Below are 17678 nucleotides of genomic sequence, written 5' to 3'. Positions count from 1 at the left end.
GCCCCTCGTTTCAGCCTGTGCTGAGATTCATTCGAGAAGCACAATCCCTTTGTGTAGAAGCAGAAGCTCTAGTAAATAGTTTGATGGTTGTCTTGGGTCCCAAGATCCTTGTGGCTCAGGACTTTATCCAAATGTTGTATCCACTTCAAGATGATAAACTAGGAGAGAAGGAAATAGCTGATTGCAGGCAGCTGATCAAAAGGACGAATGTTTTCATCAATCGCCACAGAATGGTCATGCATATATCAGCTGCACTGGAGCCATTACAAATCTTTGTCCCAAACATTAAGCAATGTATAGAAAGGTTTGTTTCGTTGGGCTTGCCTTCTCCTTTCTCTGTTGATGGTTCTGTATTAGGGGTTGAATAGTTATCAAATCAAATTGAGCACCTACAGCAAGATAGATCTTTCATCCAGAACCTGAATGACCCTGTCTCACCCGAGAACGTAGAGCGTCTTCTTCATCCCCTTACCCAACTCTATGCTCTTTTAAAATTGGTCCATGGTGAACCCATAGGCTTGTCGTTCAGTGAGGTCATCTGCTTGGATCAACACTATCAAAATCTGGATGCGCAAGTGTTGCCTTTTGAGGAGGATTGGTTGTTATTGCAGCAGGTCTCTGACCTGCTCCATCCTGTCTTAGCATGAAGTCTGGTCTCTGAACCAACAAATTTGGGTTCTTGTATTCCGCAGGCAGAATTTCCCCTTTCAGTCGCTAAGAAATGTTCACATTAAAATCCCCAGGGTGATTTTTCGGTCAGAGTATCTTTTATCCTTTCTCAACTTTCCAGCAGTGCATGGCATACAGGACAAGTGTCATCTTAGCGTTGCCCCTAGCGGTCCGTGTTTCGCGTTTGAGGATTGGAGTAGCGCGATGATGACAAATGGAGAGGTTTTGCTAACTGGGCCTTTTTCGGGGCCCACCTTGTAGCTCAAATGGGAAAGGGACACCTGGCATCTTCGCACTGGCGGATGCGTTTCTTTTTGGAGAGGTTTTTCAGAAGAGGTCTCCTTGCTTGTTGCATTTTCTTCTGCGGTTAGCGAAATCTTTTCTATTTGGGCCGGTATGAAGATCATCGCAGACAAGCAAAACAACAACCTGGGGGCCATTTTGCTGGGTGTGACCTCGCGGAATGACACGACTTGGTTTTTCTATTTAGGGGTGGTTATGCATGTTTGGCGTACTTTGGAGCGGTTAGCAGAGCTGCGGGCTCTATTTATGCTAGGTTTTTTCCCTGTTTTAGAGGTTTAGAACTTTTAAGAAAAACACTTAAGGATATTAGATAATTTTCAGCTGTTATAGTTTCCCAAGAGGAAGGTTAATCAAAATTGTGCCTGCTGCCTTTGTGATTGCCTCTTTTTGGATGCTTATATAGGCTTTTCTATGTTTTTTCCTGTATTTCGATGACTTTAGAGATATCTATCTAATACTTTGTTGATTAAACTATGTTCCGCACTTGTTATCTGGTGAATGTATGATATATGTTTCTTTATGTTTTTTCAAAGGAGTCTTAATTGTATCTTAATTATAGTTCTGTTCGGGCATGTAGATTGTTGAATGGGCTTTAAAACTACGTGTTTTCTAGTTTTATATGCTATTTGATTTTTATTAAATGTTATGGCACATCACCTCCATAGTATAGATCATTTTATTTTAAGTTTCCTTCTTTTCCCTTTTCCCAAACCCCAAGGAAGAGTCGGCTTCTCAAATCCGGAGGTTATTCAGTGAATTCCGCGTAGTAGGTCCCCCATCACTGAATTTCCCATAAGGTTGTTTGTTTTCAAAGTAAAATTTAGAGTCAACACTAGCCAGTCCATGAAACAATCTTACCTCCCCAATGCTTTCCAGTGTAGGTCATTCAACAATTGCTCTTACCTTTTTAGGATCCATCTTCAATCCATCCACAAATATCACACATCCCAGATGGACTAACTCTTCCTTCATGAAATTGCACTTCTTAATGTTTATCAACAACTTTTCTTCTCCCAACCTCTACAAAACTTGTCTCAAATGCAACATATGCTCTTCTTTTGTCTTACTGGAAATCAAGATGTCATCTAAGTACACAATAACAAACTTACCCAAGAATTTATTCAATACCTCGTTCATTAACCTCATGAAAGTACTTGGTGCATTAGTCAGTCCAAAAGGCATCACCAACCATTCATACAGTCCCTCATTTTTCTTGAATGTTGTCTTCCACTCATCTCCTTCTCTGATTTTGATATGATGGTATCCACTTTTCAGGTCTATCTTTCTGTAGTATCTAGCTCCACTTAAACAATCCATTATGTCGTCCATCCTAGGCAAGGGAAACCTATACTTCATTGTGATATTGTTTATTTCTCTAGAGTCAGTACACATCCTCCATTCTCCATTCTTCTTAGGTGTTAACACTGTTGGAACTACACAAGGGCTCAAACTTTCTCTAATCAAACCTTTCTTCAACAACTCCTGCACTTGTCTATTCAACTCCTCACTTTTTGCTAGTGTCATCCGGTGTGTTGCTTTATTAGATAAACTAGCTCTGGGAATCGGGTCCATGAAAAGACTAATACTTCTCACATGCGGTAATCCATCAAGCACATTATCTAAAATGATGTCTTCATATTCTCTCAACAACTCTTTTATCTCCTTCGGTTGTTCTTCTTCATGCTCTGGATCTTCAGTCTTCTTGGGAACTAAAGAAAAACACACATTCTCATATCTTATCCCATCCACTAATTTTGTTTCGTCCACCAAACAAATCCTAGCACTTGTACAAACTTCACCCTTAAGAGACTCCTCCAAGGGTAGTGTTGTCACAAAAGTTTGCACCCGTAATGACCCAAGAAGCCTTGGTCATAAACCTTGTGAAACATTGAATCAACCTCTCAAGTGTGGGACCTTGCTAAATGTGAGGTTGAATCTTCGGAGAAAGTCGACTTCCTCTTCAATTTGAGTGCAGGTGTTGGACCAACCAGACGCTGATAAAACTAATCTATGTTCAAATAGGGAAAAGAGGGAGAGAAGGGTTGCATGAAACAAGGGAAATAAGGCTCACACCTAGACTGAAAGTTGATTCTACCCCCCACTTGTAATTGCATAGAACATCAATAAAACTGCCCAAAAGATACACAAATTTATATCTAAGCCTAGCTTTGTAAGACTAAGTTAAGGTTTGAATTCTTGAGAATGGCAAAGTAACAAACAATGTTCTCATATGCCACTCTAAGAAGAGTCAACACTATCACATATGTAGAGAAAACAAGAAAAGATACATTCACACAATAGGTAAAAGAGATACACAAATTTGCATAAATTGAAACTAGGTAAGGCGAGCAAATTTTATTAATGCAGAGACAAGGTGATTTTATAGTTGAAAAAATCATAGATTACTATAAGAGAAAAAGAGGAGAAGATCCTGAGAAAATTACAAAAAATTGCCTTTATAGTTGAGGCATAACTTAGATTGAACTCTAGCCTGGAATAAAATTTGTTCCCCTAAGGCCTATGGTGGGCTAGGTTTAAGGAACATTGGTTCTATGAACAAAGCTTTATTAGCCAAACAAATTTGGAGATTCAAAGGGGAGGAAAGAGAATGGAACTCTATCTAGAAAAACAAATATCTCTATATGCAACTTTCTGAGGAAGAATTCTTTGATAACTCTTTCATTGTTGAAGGATCCACTATATGGAATGTTGTGCAATCCGCTAAAAGCTGGGCTGCTGCTGGTAGAACTTGGACCCTTGGGGATGGGAGGAGAATAAGATTTTGGGAAGATAGATGGGTCCTGGATAAACCTCTGGAGGAAATTCCAATCCTTAAAGATTGGAAAGACCGGTTCAAAAGCAGGTATGGGGAAAAGGTCAGAGATTACTGGATAAATGGGAACTGGATTAATTTTAGCTAGCAGTGTCCGGGGCCCAAGTTCCTTCAGATTGCTCTCTCTGCTAATATCCCTAGAGACAACAAAGATGACAAATTGATATGGAGGGAAACCCAGGATGGGACTTATTCTGTTTCCTCTGTTGTGGCTATTCACATTGACCCGGTGGAAGAAATTCCCATCTGGGCTAAAGTTTGGAACAAGAAGTTAGTTCCAAAGGTCAATATCTTCCTCTGGGTTTTCATTCAAAATAAGGTATTAACCCTGGACAATCTTCATAAAAGAGGTATTATTTTTCCTAATAGGTGTTCTCTTTGTTGCAGGGAAGAAGAGATGACTTGCCACATTCTCAATCAATGCACTTTTAGCCAGGCTATCTGGAAAATCATCCTAACCAGGTGGAACCTGAGTTGGGTTTTCCTGAACTCCCTTGGGGACTCTTGGCAGCAATGGCATTGCCCTAATTCTAATCCTAAAATTGTGGAAACTTGGAGACTTACTTTGCCGATTGTTATCTGGAATTTCTGGAAAGAGCGCAACAACATGATTTTTAGGGATAAAAGGGCTACTCCTGAAGTGGTTGCAGATAAAATCTTTAGGAGTATTTTTGAATGCCTTTATTGCACTAATCAGGGACCTGCTGCTAAAGATGATTTTAAAGACAGATGGAACCTTTCTACCACTTCTTCTAGCAAGGAGACTGGAAGAGAAGGTTTGGTCTGGTGCTTTCCTCCTCAGAGATGGATTAAGGCTAACTTTGATGGGGCTTCTAAAGGGAATCTAGGTAAAGCTGGATATGGGGGCATTGTCAGGAAATTTGCTGGAAGTTGTCTTAAGGCGGTGGTTGGTCCTCTGGGGAATCAAACTAGCCATTTTGTCGAAGCCTCTGTCGCCCTAAACGCCTTAATTATAGCAAAAAATCTAAATTATGATAAATTATGGCTTGAGGGAGATTCACTTAATATCATTAAGTGTTTAAAGGGGGAATTAGAGCCTTCTTGGTCTATTGAAAATATCATCATGAAAGCTAGGGAGATCATTGCAAGTTTCAAAGAAATTATTGTTCAACATGCTTTCAGAGAACAAAATAGTGTTACGGACTATTTAGTAAATACTGGGGTTAACTCTGACTCCCAAATGATTTGGCACGAGGAGGATCTCAATTTAAACATTAAAGAGTTCCTTAGAAAGGACCGTTAGATGGGGAGAGAAGGACACTTTTAATAATGACAAGTAAAAAGTATCATTTATGCCTTGCTGGAAAGGCCATCATTACTTTGCATTACGACAGATCTTCAACAACCTTTAATAATCTGACGCACGCTTTGTGGGTTACTCAGTTCAAAAACTTGATCAACATCAGGAAAGAAGGTTTTAATTTGCAGAGAAACAAAGCAGATAGCCCGTTTACAAAGATGGGAGGAGACCTAAGGCGGGAAGAACCAGACAATACGTCGACTTAGAAAGCGATACCAAAAGTCTGGGTGAAATTGGAGAAGGGCTCCCTCACCAATTTCATGGAGAAGCTCGTGGACTATGACAAAGGTGGGGTTAACCTAGTTGTTTCTAAGATTTCTGAAAACTGGCCTAATGACTCTTTTAAAATTTATGGAGTTAAGTTCAAGCTAGACGCTGGGCTCATATCCACTATGACCGGAATGCCCCACACTGGGCTTAATTTCTTTTGAGACCTTAAAGTCTCCAACAACGTGGTCAATCTATTCCCACGGAAAGAGAAAGAGAGGGTTAAAATCGGCAAAGCCACTGGGGGTTACTACGAAGCTGCAAACATCAAGAAGTTGTGGGGCTGGGTCCTAAATGCAATTATGGAATACATCATGGTTGAAGGTCATTTCTCCAGGGTCCACACCTACCACTTTGTGCTCTTAAACCATTTTAGACATGACAAGAAAGTATCCCTGCCCTACTACCTGTTTCGGTCCTTTTCCATATCCCTCAATAAACACAGGAACAACCCTTCTAGCCCGATTCTCCATTGCAGGCTTCTGCTGCTCATCTATGAGCATTGCAAAACCCTTGCATTGCTGGAAAATAAGAGGATTTTTGCCTCTCTAGGCAAGAGAAAGATGGAAGAGGGAGAAACCAGCAAGGAGAAAGCGTCCTCCAACAAAAAAGGAAAAGTGTTCTTGGGCTGGAAATAGAGGAAATGGTTAAGGAAAGTAGTGGAATGGAGACAGATGACTTCAATGGTGAAGACAGCTGGAAAGACGAGGAGCTAGGTAATGAGGAAGAAAGTGGGGATAATGAGCCTGATCACGAAAGCCCTATCCTCAGTGAATGCCCTGGTAAGGACAATAGCCATCTGATGGAAGAAGTGGATCTCAAGGATAACGAGGAAATCGAAGTGAATTCCGAGAAGGAAACGAACAAAGATTCTGAGAAGGACTTGACTAAGGACAGGGATAGCGAGGATAAGGAATGTGTCGGTAAAGGGCTTATCCTGGATAACCTCAATAAACTCTCTGAGGCAAGAATGTATTACGATAAATGGACCTATGAGAGCCTGAAAAACTTGGAAAAAAAGGGAATAAACTCGGATGAGAAGAGGGAGGATGAAAACAGAGAGTAGATTAAATGGAAGCAGGAAATGGAGAATAAGGTAAAATTGTTGGAAGAGGGAAAAGAAGCGATGAAAAATCTGATGGGCGTTATCCCACGTATCCTCTCTGCCATCACTAAAAACCTGGAGGACATCGCCAATATTTTTTATCATACCTGCACTCCGAATCCGGTTGTGGATCTTGACCTAGATGATGATACCATCTAGACTAGAAGCGGTGATGCTACTCAGGTGGGCGGTACTGCGAAGAGAACCAGGGCCAACGTCAAGAAAGTTGTGGCTGCATCCACTAAGGATCCCCCTAACCTCAAAGACAACATCAAGGAGCTACACGAAATTAGCAACACCCTAGCAAAAGCCCTAGAAAAAATCTGAATTCTGGAAGGCATACTGGCTCAATGGGGCTTTTTGGGGTTTTCTCTAGTTATCCGTTGGTTTTTTGTGATTCTGATCTTTTCTGTTTCTCGTCGCTTTTGTTGTTTATGTTGTTTTAGTTTTGTTTGTAAAGGGTTTTGGGGCCCCTTCAAAACCTGCTTTTTCCTTAATCAAAAACTTAGATTGAACTGAAGATAGAAACCCTAACCCTCATAGGGTTAGGTTACAAAAAATCTGCAAGAGGGAGGAGATCAGAACAACCTCTAAAGGTTTCCTTTGCCTCTGGAAGACCGAAAACCCCACAAATCAGGGAAAACCTTGCATCTGAATGCGTTTGGGGGTACCACAGAGCCAAAAAGTCTCTGAATTGCAATGAATGAGCATGGCTTTCATTTTAAATCAGCTATAGAGGCGTAGGAGGGACAATCATTTCCTAAAAATCAGGAGAAATTTGCATGGGATGGCGTCTAAGAAATCTCTGTGAGACCCAAAAGTCTTCATAATGCATTGAAAAGGCGTGAGTGGCGTTTAAAATCGACCTGCAGGGTCACTTTTGAAGTAATATTGATAATCCCTGGTGGTTGAATAAAAATAAGATTTGAGATCGAGCGTCGATTAAGCATAGAAAACGTCTCGACTACCAAGTCGACAACCACCCACCTCGCAGAGAAATTGAATTTCAATGGTCACTGCAAAATTAAAAGAGTATCGTTGATCTAAGAGATTCGCGCGAAGATGGACACGTGAGATCTCTCCACATAGGCATCCAATAGACCCAATAGAATATTAAAACATTATCATCGGATCAGGCCTTTATGAAGATCTGACGACCATAGATGGCTAACGTGGCACCCCAGGTCCACACTTTCCTCACTTTGTTTGACCGCTGAGTCACTTTGAGTTCTTATCCCACGACATCTCTGTGGGTCTATTTTTACCCCGCGAGATAAGCTTTTGCTTGTTTTGCCTTTGTTTCTTTATCCTGCAGGCCTCGTTGTATCCACAAAAATACTTGCGGGATAGCGGGGACACTACCTGCTTGTTGCTTTTTATCCTACGAGGCTAAAATGCCTCCCAAATATCCCCACAAGATAGCAGGGAGAACGCTGCTCATTCTATTGTTCCTTACCCCGTGGGCCTTCTTCACCTGTTATTTTCCTTCGCGGGGTAGCAGGGAGAGACTGAGTCTCGTCACAACCTCTTATCCCGCTAGATGTCATTGCTTCCTTTGAATGCATGCGGGATAAGGGGAAATTAAGTTCGATCACAATCCCTTTATCCCGCAACAACATTTTCTCCTCTAGAAAATCTTGTGAGGTAACGGGGCCCTTGGTTTGAGATAAAACCGCCATCGGCCAGTATGAGGAAAAAAGGGGAACCGGCCCACGAACGATAGGGAACCCTCCAGCCGATGACCTTAAGTGAGTTGACCGCCCAAGTTGGTCAAATCAAAAATAGAATTTTGGAGCTTGAATAGATGGAAAGACTCCAAACCACTACTGCCCTTATAACTCTGCAGGATAAGCCAAGAGCCCCCTTTGCTCCTTGTTGCTCTTATCTTGCGGGACCCCCCTTTTGTTTCTTTGGTTGGCACAAAAATTGCCAACATTTTTGGCGACTCGAAGGGGGTGACAAGCCTACTTGGCACATTGATTAGTAGCCTTATGAAGTCCACTGAACACAGAGTCAAAACTTGAAGCAAAAGATAATCTATGCCCCTCCAAAAAGTCAAAACTTCGCCATTCTAGAGAACAACTTTTGTGCGCACACTTGTTGGAAAGCAAAAGAACATAAATTACAATATTTACAAAAGAAGTTGCCACAACAACCCTTTAAGTGCATGATTTAAGGTGAATCCCATTCATCACAATGGGGAGATATTCCCCATTCAACCTAGCTAACTTGAAAGCATTAGCCTCCTTGTAGTCTGTAATCACATAGGGACCACTCAATATTACGTCAAATTTTGAGTGCCTCCCAGGTTTTGCTCTATCAGCATCCCATTTCAGGACAAAATCTCCAACTTAGAAGGTCCTCAAAATGTTTTTCTTTTCAAAGTATCTCTTTACTTGTCCCTAATGGACATTTAAAGTCTGCTTGGCCTTCTCTTTGACATCTTCAAGCTTTGTAAGTTCAGTATACCTTACTGACAAGGCATCATTTTTTAAGAGCTCCAACTGATATGCTAGTTCTAGAGATGGCAACTCAAGGGACAAGGGGAGCCTTGCTTCCCTCCTATATACTAGCATGAAAGGTGAGTTGTCCAAAGCTCTCTTGGGAGTAACTCTATCAACCCATATGGTTGTTCCCAACTTGAGGTGCCATGACCTTTGATTATCTTCAAGAGTCCTCTTGATGATCCTGATTAGATTCTTGTTGGAGGACTCATCCAAGTCATTGCCTTGGGGATAATAATTTGATGATGTTTTTAGAAACACATCATGTTGGATTGCCCATAGACTGATATGAGATCCCACAAAGGCCTTATAATTATCTAATATAATGCTGGAAGGGGCTCCAAATATGGTTGCAATCCCCTCAAGGAATTGAACTACTGAATTCTCAGTTGCATCCTTCAAAGCAACAACCTTTGTCCACCTTGTGAAATAGTTAGTGGCAACCAAAATCCACTTATGCCCTGCACTTGACATTGGATTGATAGGACCAATGAAATCAAACCCCCATTGTGCAAAGGGATGATCAGTTGAAATGGGATGAATAGGAAGGGCAACCAACCTTTGCTTACCTACAAAAAGTGCACACTCTTTGCACTATCTAACCCATTTGTGAGCATCATTGAATAGAGAAGGCCAATAATATCCTGCTCTCATGATCTTCATGGTTGTGGTCCTTCTTGAGAAATGGCCACCTGAGGGCCCATTATGAAATTTCTCTAGCAGTTTATTGGTCTGATCTCTCTGGATGCACCTTAGATAGACACCATCCAGACTTCTTTTGAATAATATACCATCCACTAAGGCATATGAGGTGTATTGCAATCTAGGATGCCTTCTCTTGGTTCTATCAAAGTGTGATGGATACCTACCATCCTTTAAGAAGGTGGACATAACTTCCAACCAACCGGTTTGTGCATCTCCCTGGTTATCAACCTATTCTTCTTCCTGTAGCAAGAAGGAGGCCTTTGATTCTTTCCCAAAAGACAAATTGAACTTCTCATAGAGTCCTCTTCCCCTCACTAACCTAGTAATTTTGATGTCAAGGTCATACTCCATGACCATAGCGATCCATTCAACTCTCTTCTCACCTATATCCTTATTGAGAAGTAATCCTTAATGCTGGCATGCGGGACTAGGAGTTGAATCATGTTATTTGAGAGAATGTGTCTGAACTTTTTTAGTGCTCTCACAACTATGATGACTTGTTTTTCCACATAGTTGTACCTGAGTTCATAGTCCTTTAGGCCTTCACTGAAAAAAGCTATGGGCTGCTCCAAATCATCCTGATTTAACCGTGTTAAGGTAGCAGATATACTTGATTCTCCTCTCAAGGCGTAAAGGATGAAATCCTTCTCATAGTTTGAATTGACTATGGTAGGAGTCTGAGCAATGGCCTATTTGATCTAATCAAATCTCTCCTTCCCCTCTTTAGTCCATTTCAAGGGTAAATCCTTCTTTAGCATGGTTGCGAGAGGCTTGACCAAGGCTGCAAGGTTTGGGATAAACCTTCTGACAAAGTTGATTCTTCCAAGAAAGCTTTGAAGTCCTTTCTTGTGATGTGGAAGTGGAAGAGACATAATGGCTTCCACTCTCTATGGGTCTATGGCCAGACCATCCTTAAATACAATGTGTCCAAGTAGTTTGCCCTGATCAATGGCAAATACACACTTGCTAGGGTTCAAGGACACACGATACTCTTTGCACTTTTTGAAAACTTGCCTCAAGATGAGCAAAGTGGTATGTCGCATGCTTGTAGTATACAGTAATATCATCAAGATATACTAGTACAAATTCTACCGATACTCCCTTAAAAGCCATATCCATGGCTCTTTGAAAAGTTGCACCTGCATTTGTCAGTCCAAGGGCATTTCACAATAGGCATAGGTGCCCCCACTTAGTAGTAAATGAAGTCTTAAATTGGTCTGATTCTTGGACTAGGATTTGATTATACCCTGAGTATCCGTCCAAGAATGAAAATATTTCCAAGCCACTAACTTTGGCTAAAATTTGTTCCATGGAAGGGAGGGGGTAATGATCTTTGAGGGGGGCTCTATTTAGGTCCCTAAAGTCCACACACGGTCTGATTTCTCCATTCTTCTTCCTAACTGGAACAAGATTGGCTACCCAAGAAGAATGCTTAATTGGAAAAATAATGCTATATTCTATAATCTTGGATAGTTCCCTCCTCATCAAAGGCTCAATTTTGAGATTTATAGGCCTTTGCTTTTGTCTGACTGGTTTAGCATTAAGATCTAACTCTATGGTATGTTGAGCTAGACTAGGATCAAACCCTTTTAGATCCTCATATGTAAAAGCAAAAATATCATTATACTCTTGACAAAGATTGACAAAAGTACCTTGATGACTTTGGGAACATACCTTTCCCAAGTTGAGAGCTCTTCCATCAGATATGGAGACTGATTTGTTGTCTCCCTTCTTTGTGGCCAGGTTCATTGCTCTCCCTTTCATCTGACTATCAGGGTTGAAGATCCCTTCCAAGGTGATCAACCCCCTAAGTTGCTTGTTTGAGCTTAGCTGCATGATTTGATCCCCATACTGGTCCTACAGCATTCCCTGCTTCTTATGTGAGAACTCTGCTTCATCTTGCAGGAAGTTCACGATCTACTGATCAAAATCAAAGACCTGCCAATTCACTTGATTATCAAGCACTATTGGTCTTACCACAAGTCTGGTTTGTTGTTCTTTCTCTACTGCAATATGAGATGGAATGTCATGTTGAGCACCAATTGGTGCTAATCAGTCAACATGTTTATTCTAATTTACAGGGATACTATAAATATTGAAGGCCTCAAATCCTTCAATTAGGTCCTATGCTCTATGCATGTAGGACTTGAGAAGTTTGTTCTTGGTCGTACTCTAAGCTCCAATCTGATTAACAACCAACTCGCTATCTCCATGCACCTTCAAAGATTTGATCCCTCTCCTCTGTTTTGTTTGGAGCCCCAAAATCAAAGCTTCCTACTCAGCCACATTATTAGTGCAACTAAATTAAAGCATGAAAGAAAATAAATATTTCTCCCCCTTGGGAGAGATCAACAATACACCGACCCCACACCATTTTTGTTCCTTGAACCATCAAAGAACATGTCCCATATCCCCTATATATCATTGTCTTCCTTTGAAATATTAGGAATGGGGGTGTCTTCTTCATGTATACAATATGTACACAAGCTGGTATTATTGACCCCAACAATGGGGTCAAACTGAAATGCATTTGCCCACTCATCAAGTAGGCAATCAAGAACCTCATCCAGCTGAGTTGTAGACTCTCTTACTAAAATTTCATCTTTCTCCTCATGGAGAGTACAATTCATGTTGATAGGACTTGGGATATATGGTTCTATATGATCATTGGCAACAAGTTAAGCCCTAATGGTTACTTTGGTACCATATATTTTCCTAAACAACATGTGAGACTAGTCAGAAGATAGGTAACCACCTATCTTGGTGGTGAATTCCCTAGATAAACAAATGGCAAAATAAGCAGGGAGGTCAATCATTGAGATGTCTTGCAACACACTACAACCTGGGCAGGCATGCAAGGTTAAATTTAGATCTTTAATGACTCCCATAATCTAAACTGATGTGCCATCAAGCTGCACCACCCCTCTTGTTATAGGTTCATACTTGATACCTAGGCGGTCAACTATCCCTTTTGGCATAACTAAACTACTAGCCCCACTATCTATCATGCAATTATGAACAAGTTTATCTCCTATGATTAATGACAAATAAAAAGGGGGAGGCTTACTGATTTTCTTTGAACTCTCTACATCCAAAGGTTGCACCAAGCCTGTGGAAGTTGAAGAACTGCAACCCTGACTGATACCTTCTGCAAAACATCCATCCCCTTTAGGGCTTCCTGAAGTAGGTCTCTTTGAGATGGAATAGCTAGAGCATCCCACATCGATACATTAAGGTTGGCCCTCTTCATCTATTCAACAACATTAAAGGGAACAACCTTAGTAGGGACCCTCGTAGCGACTAGGTCTAATCTTGGTGTGATAGGAACCATAGGTGGCTCCCCCTCCTTGACATTTTGTGTCAAGTCTCGCTCTTTGTTTGGAGCAACTGCCTTATCAAATGACTTTGGCATTGAAGATTGTAAGATAGGGTGTGAAGCTTGAGCTACAGATGGAGTCTAAGCTATTGCTACGAAATTAGCACTAGGATCTATGGCCCTGCTTTTTGATATTGTGTTGTTGGCCACACTATCCCCACTTGTCTGATTCATGCCACAAAAATCAACCTCCTGCCAATTTATAAAAGTTTTATCTTCCTATGTATGATTGGGACAATCAACAAATTGTTGCTACCTTGATGTTGTTGGCTCCTCTTGTGCTACTAGGGCCTGAGAAAACTCACCATTATGATATGAGGTCCGATTGTGTGGTCGATTGCATGGGACACACCAATCTTGTTCCTGAGCAAGATTATTTTGAATTGGCACTATATCCTTTGAGGTGCTTGCAGCTGTGGGGTTCAAATTGTTCAAGGGCCTAACATTGCTCCATTGGTTCTGCCCTTGAAAATTAGGCCTCTGCTGCTGATAATTCTGGTTTTGGGGTTGATAAGGCTTGTTGTTAGCCTGTGGCAACTGTCTCTTGACTAAGACCAATTCATTTCCATATCCTTGCAGTTGTTGTTGTAATGGATTGATCATTTTCTGCATCGATGCCTCAAGAGAGGCCTGCAGTTCCTTAATTTCAAAAGATAAGGGAGAGGGCGCAGGTGTAAGTAGATGACTTGAAGACGCCATTGGTATTGGTGCTAAAACACGTTGTTGGGTAGGAGCCTCTAGAAATAAGGGCATTGGAGGCCTAGGAGACAACTTTCCTTCTTGTATTAAGCAATTTTCTGCCCTTATGGCAGTCTCATAGGCTAATTGGAGATTATTCCCTCCCATAGATTGAATCATTGCAGTTATGTCATTGTTCAAAGCCTTAAGAAAATATAGAAAAGCATGATTTTATGAAGGCTTTACTAATGATGGGATTCTATGCCATGTCTTTTGAAATCTATATTTGAAATCACCCATGAACTCGTGAGGTGCTCTTTTGATTGTAGTTAGCTACTCCATAAGTGATAGATGATCACTTTTATCTTCGAAATGCTTGCATAGCTTTTCTCCTAACTCATCCCAATTTTGAATGGAATTAGGAGCTAGCCCTATGTACCATTGGAGAGATTTTCCCTTGAATGCGGATGCAAGAAGCCTCACTGCAACATTGTCTTTAGTGACATCAAACACAGTGCAGATGCTTGACACATCTTGGATATATTCTCAGATGAGGTAGATGTTTCTCCAGTAAAAAATGGTATAGCCTTCAAGGCTGCTACTTGAATGTCATTCTTTTGAGTTAGGACTAAGGGACTCCACCATTGAAGGTGACAAAGGTATGTGCTCTTAGGACCGCCATTGCAAATAAGGGTTTGTTAATATGGATGGCAGGGCCTCTAGATTGAGAAGGTCTAATAAAAGGAGAGGTAGATTGAGACCTTAAGGGTGTAGGTGATTCTCCTTGAGTTCCCCTTGTAGGTGACGACGAAAGCCTACCTCTAGTTCTTCTAGAATTTGTTCATATGAAAGTTCAGAGTATTGGAAATTACCTCTAGAAGATGCTCTAGTTTGTATTATTGGCATGTAAGTGGCACCCAATCCTTACCAGGAGTCTACATTTGTTCCTTAGAGTCGCCAAGTGCTTGATTGATTTCCTCCAACAACTGAATTGCTCAGGAAAAACACTGAATCCTCAGCAAGTATGTTGAAATTTGTCCCACCAGGCGTGCCAAAAACTGTTGTCACAAAAGTTTGCACCTTTGATCACCCAAGAAACCTTGGTCATCAACCTTGTGAAACATTGAATCAACCTCTCAAGTGTCAGACCTTGCTAAATGTGAGGTTGAATCTTCAGAGAAGATCGGCTTCCTCTTCAATCTAAGTGCAGGTGTTGGACCAACCTATAGACACCTAAAAATGTCTCATTGATCATGTACTAATTATTCATCTAAATTAGTTAAATAATTATTTAAATTATTTAATTAAGTTAATTAATCTTATTCTTCTAGTTTCATATTTCCTCGTCATCTTACTAATTATTCTATCATCATTTAATCATTCAAACCATTTTCCAATGTTAATTAAATATTTATTATTTAATTAATTGTGATTTTTAATCCTCAATTTAAATAATCTTTATTATTTAAATAAATTCATTTTCAATTTCTATCTATAATCATTCAATCATTAACCCTTTTCTAAGCATTAATTAAATATTTATTATTTAATTAATTGTGATCTTAATTCTTTAATTTAAATAATATTTATTATTTAATTAAATTCAATTTCTAAATAATTAAATAGTTTCTTTAAATTATTTAATTAGCTAATCAATTCTTCAAATTCCAATTCCAAATCCCCAAATTCTAATTTAATTTAATTACATTAATTCTTCAAATTCTAAATTCCAAATCCAAATTCAAATTCTTCTAATTTCTTCTAATTTCAAATACATGTGCATGATTTCAAAAATCAAATTGAAAATCAAAGTCAAGGTTCTAAATATATTCAAATAACAAATTGAATTTAAAATAAATTCAATATTTGAATTAATTCTCATGCAAAAATTAAATTGAGAATCAAAGTTAAAGTGCAAGCACATGCTAATTCAATTAATTAATTCAATTATCTTTTCAATTCCTATTTCCATCTTTTAGTTAGCTTTTTCTAAATAAAGTTCTCAATAAGCTTTCAATTAGTCATCTCAGTTAACCTGCCAAAACTATATCTATTAGCTTGATTACATTGATTTATATGATATTCACAGCTCAAGGATGATCCACGTAGTCCCAGGATGAAAATAATTGTCGATGAAGAAGATATAACGTGTAAAACAACAAGGTTGGCCTCCGCCAAAGGAATCCCTCCAGAAAATACATAGCATGAGGTGCAGACCTAAAGGAAGGTCGGCCACGAGCCAAGGAACATTGGAAGCAACGAAATTAGGCTCCTCAAGCTACGGAAATGATTCACAAGATTCTCCATTAGCAAAATAGGTCCAAGTAGTTTTGGTGCTCTAAGCTAGAAAACTATCCCAGATTCCAGAAGCGATAACTTGTTGGAAAAAGATCCAAACGTCCCATGGACTTGGGATAAGGTAGATGAACATGTCCACAAACAAATTCCATCTCTGCAAGATCTGGTGTAAAAATGCAATAAACCATTGAAAGAAATGCTGAAACTACAAAACAAATAGCAAAACCGAAAGAAAATGTTTTTGATTGATGCAAGATTGCTAAGAACCAAGGATGCTTCTGCATCATAATGACATGCGATTAATGTTTTATGTATTGATGATGATTATATATTATGGGCTTTGTAGTTGAGTTTCTAAGACGGATGTTGGACAATCCACCCCTCCCTTCGAGAAAGAGAGGGATAACATCACTGCAGAGAGGAATATAGACATGGGAACAAGGAAGTGTTGCCTCTTGAGTTTACACACACATACACATAGGTCAACTTGTCTTGTGCTTATGTTATGCTTGTTTCTTCTTACGTCACTACAGGTAAGTGTTCGCGACCAATGTCGACTCTAGTTTGTAAACCTAAACATTAGCATTGATTGAATTATCCTATATCTAGTTTATTTCTCACTTGACCAATTATTTATTTTTATATTGTTGACTATTATTCGATCACGTTGATATAGACATTGGCATCTCGTTACAAACCAATTAGATGACTTAAACAACACACGCTAAGCTTTGACTTTTGGGCTTAAAAGTGTTAAACACTTAGAGATGATTGACATTCTCTAGGTTTAATATGTTTCTTAGTGTGTGTGGTTTGAGGCTGACCCAAACCAACATCTTGCTTTTAGATTTGGTTAAGCTTTAGAAGCTCACAAGGAAGAATAGATACAATGTATCTTATTTTGAACCATTTCTTGGTTCAAATCTTATGCACTATATTTGAAGTTTGTAAGCGAATTGATAACAATTTTTGGGAAGGAATTCAATATTATAATGGAATGGATATTATGAGCTAAGAACATTTTTTTCAGTTTTGGGAAGGGAGATGCTATTATTTGCTTAAGAAAAGAAGAAATAATTGTGTAAACAATGGAGAGAGGGTGATAAGCGTAATGTGAGATGAATTTCATCCTTGGCATAATGGTAACAACACCTTGCTTGAGTTCTTGGAAGTTTGGAAAGATCAAAGAATAGATTTGAGCTACAAAGCTTTTTGTAAGAGCTAAATATGTATATATATGCGAGGTTGCTAGTATAACATTAAATAAGGGATATTCAACCAAATTGAAAACTTTAGCTTTTTTTCCATTAAAGAAAGTTTCAATTGAAGGGAGCTTGCAGTTGCAACTCATTTTCAACCATTGCATCTTTTCTACAGACATGTCGTTTACAGTTTTATTAGACTCTTTCTTGTAGTTATTATAAGCTCAAAGGCACCTTACTATATTTAGAAGAGTGAGATAGAAATGTATTAGGCATGAGCTTATATTGAATTATTTCTTTGCTTCTTCAAGAGACTATTATTACATTGAATCATTGTTCTCTAATATTTGAGAGGAAATAATAGCTATTTCATATATTTATTATTTATTTCCTCCACGTATGGAATTTAATTCCAGG

Source organism: Cryptomeria japonica, chromosome 11, assembly GCF_030272615.1.
Source record: "Cryptomeria japonica chromosome 11, Sugi_1.0, whole genome shotgun sequence".
Classification (NCBI taxonomy): Eukaryota; Viridiplantae; Streptophyta; class Pinopsida; order Cupressales; family Cupressaceae; genus Cryptomeria; species Cryptomeria japonica.
This window is presented reverse-complemented; position numbering follows the sequence as displayed.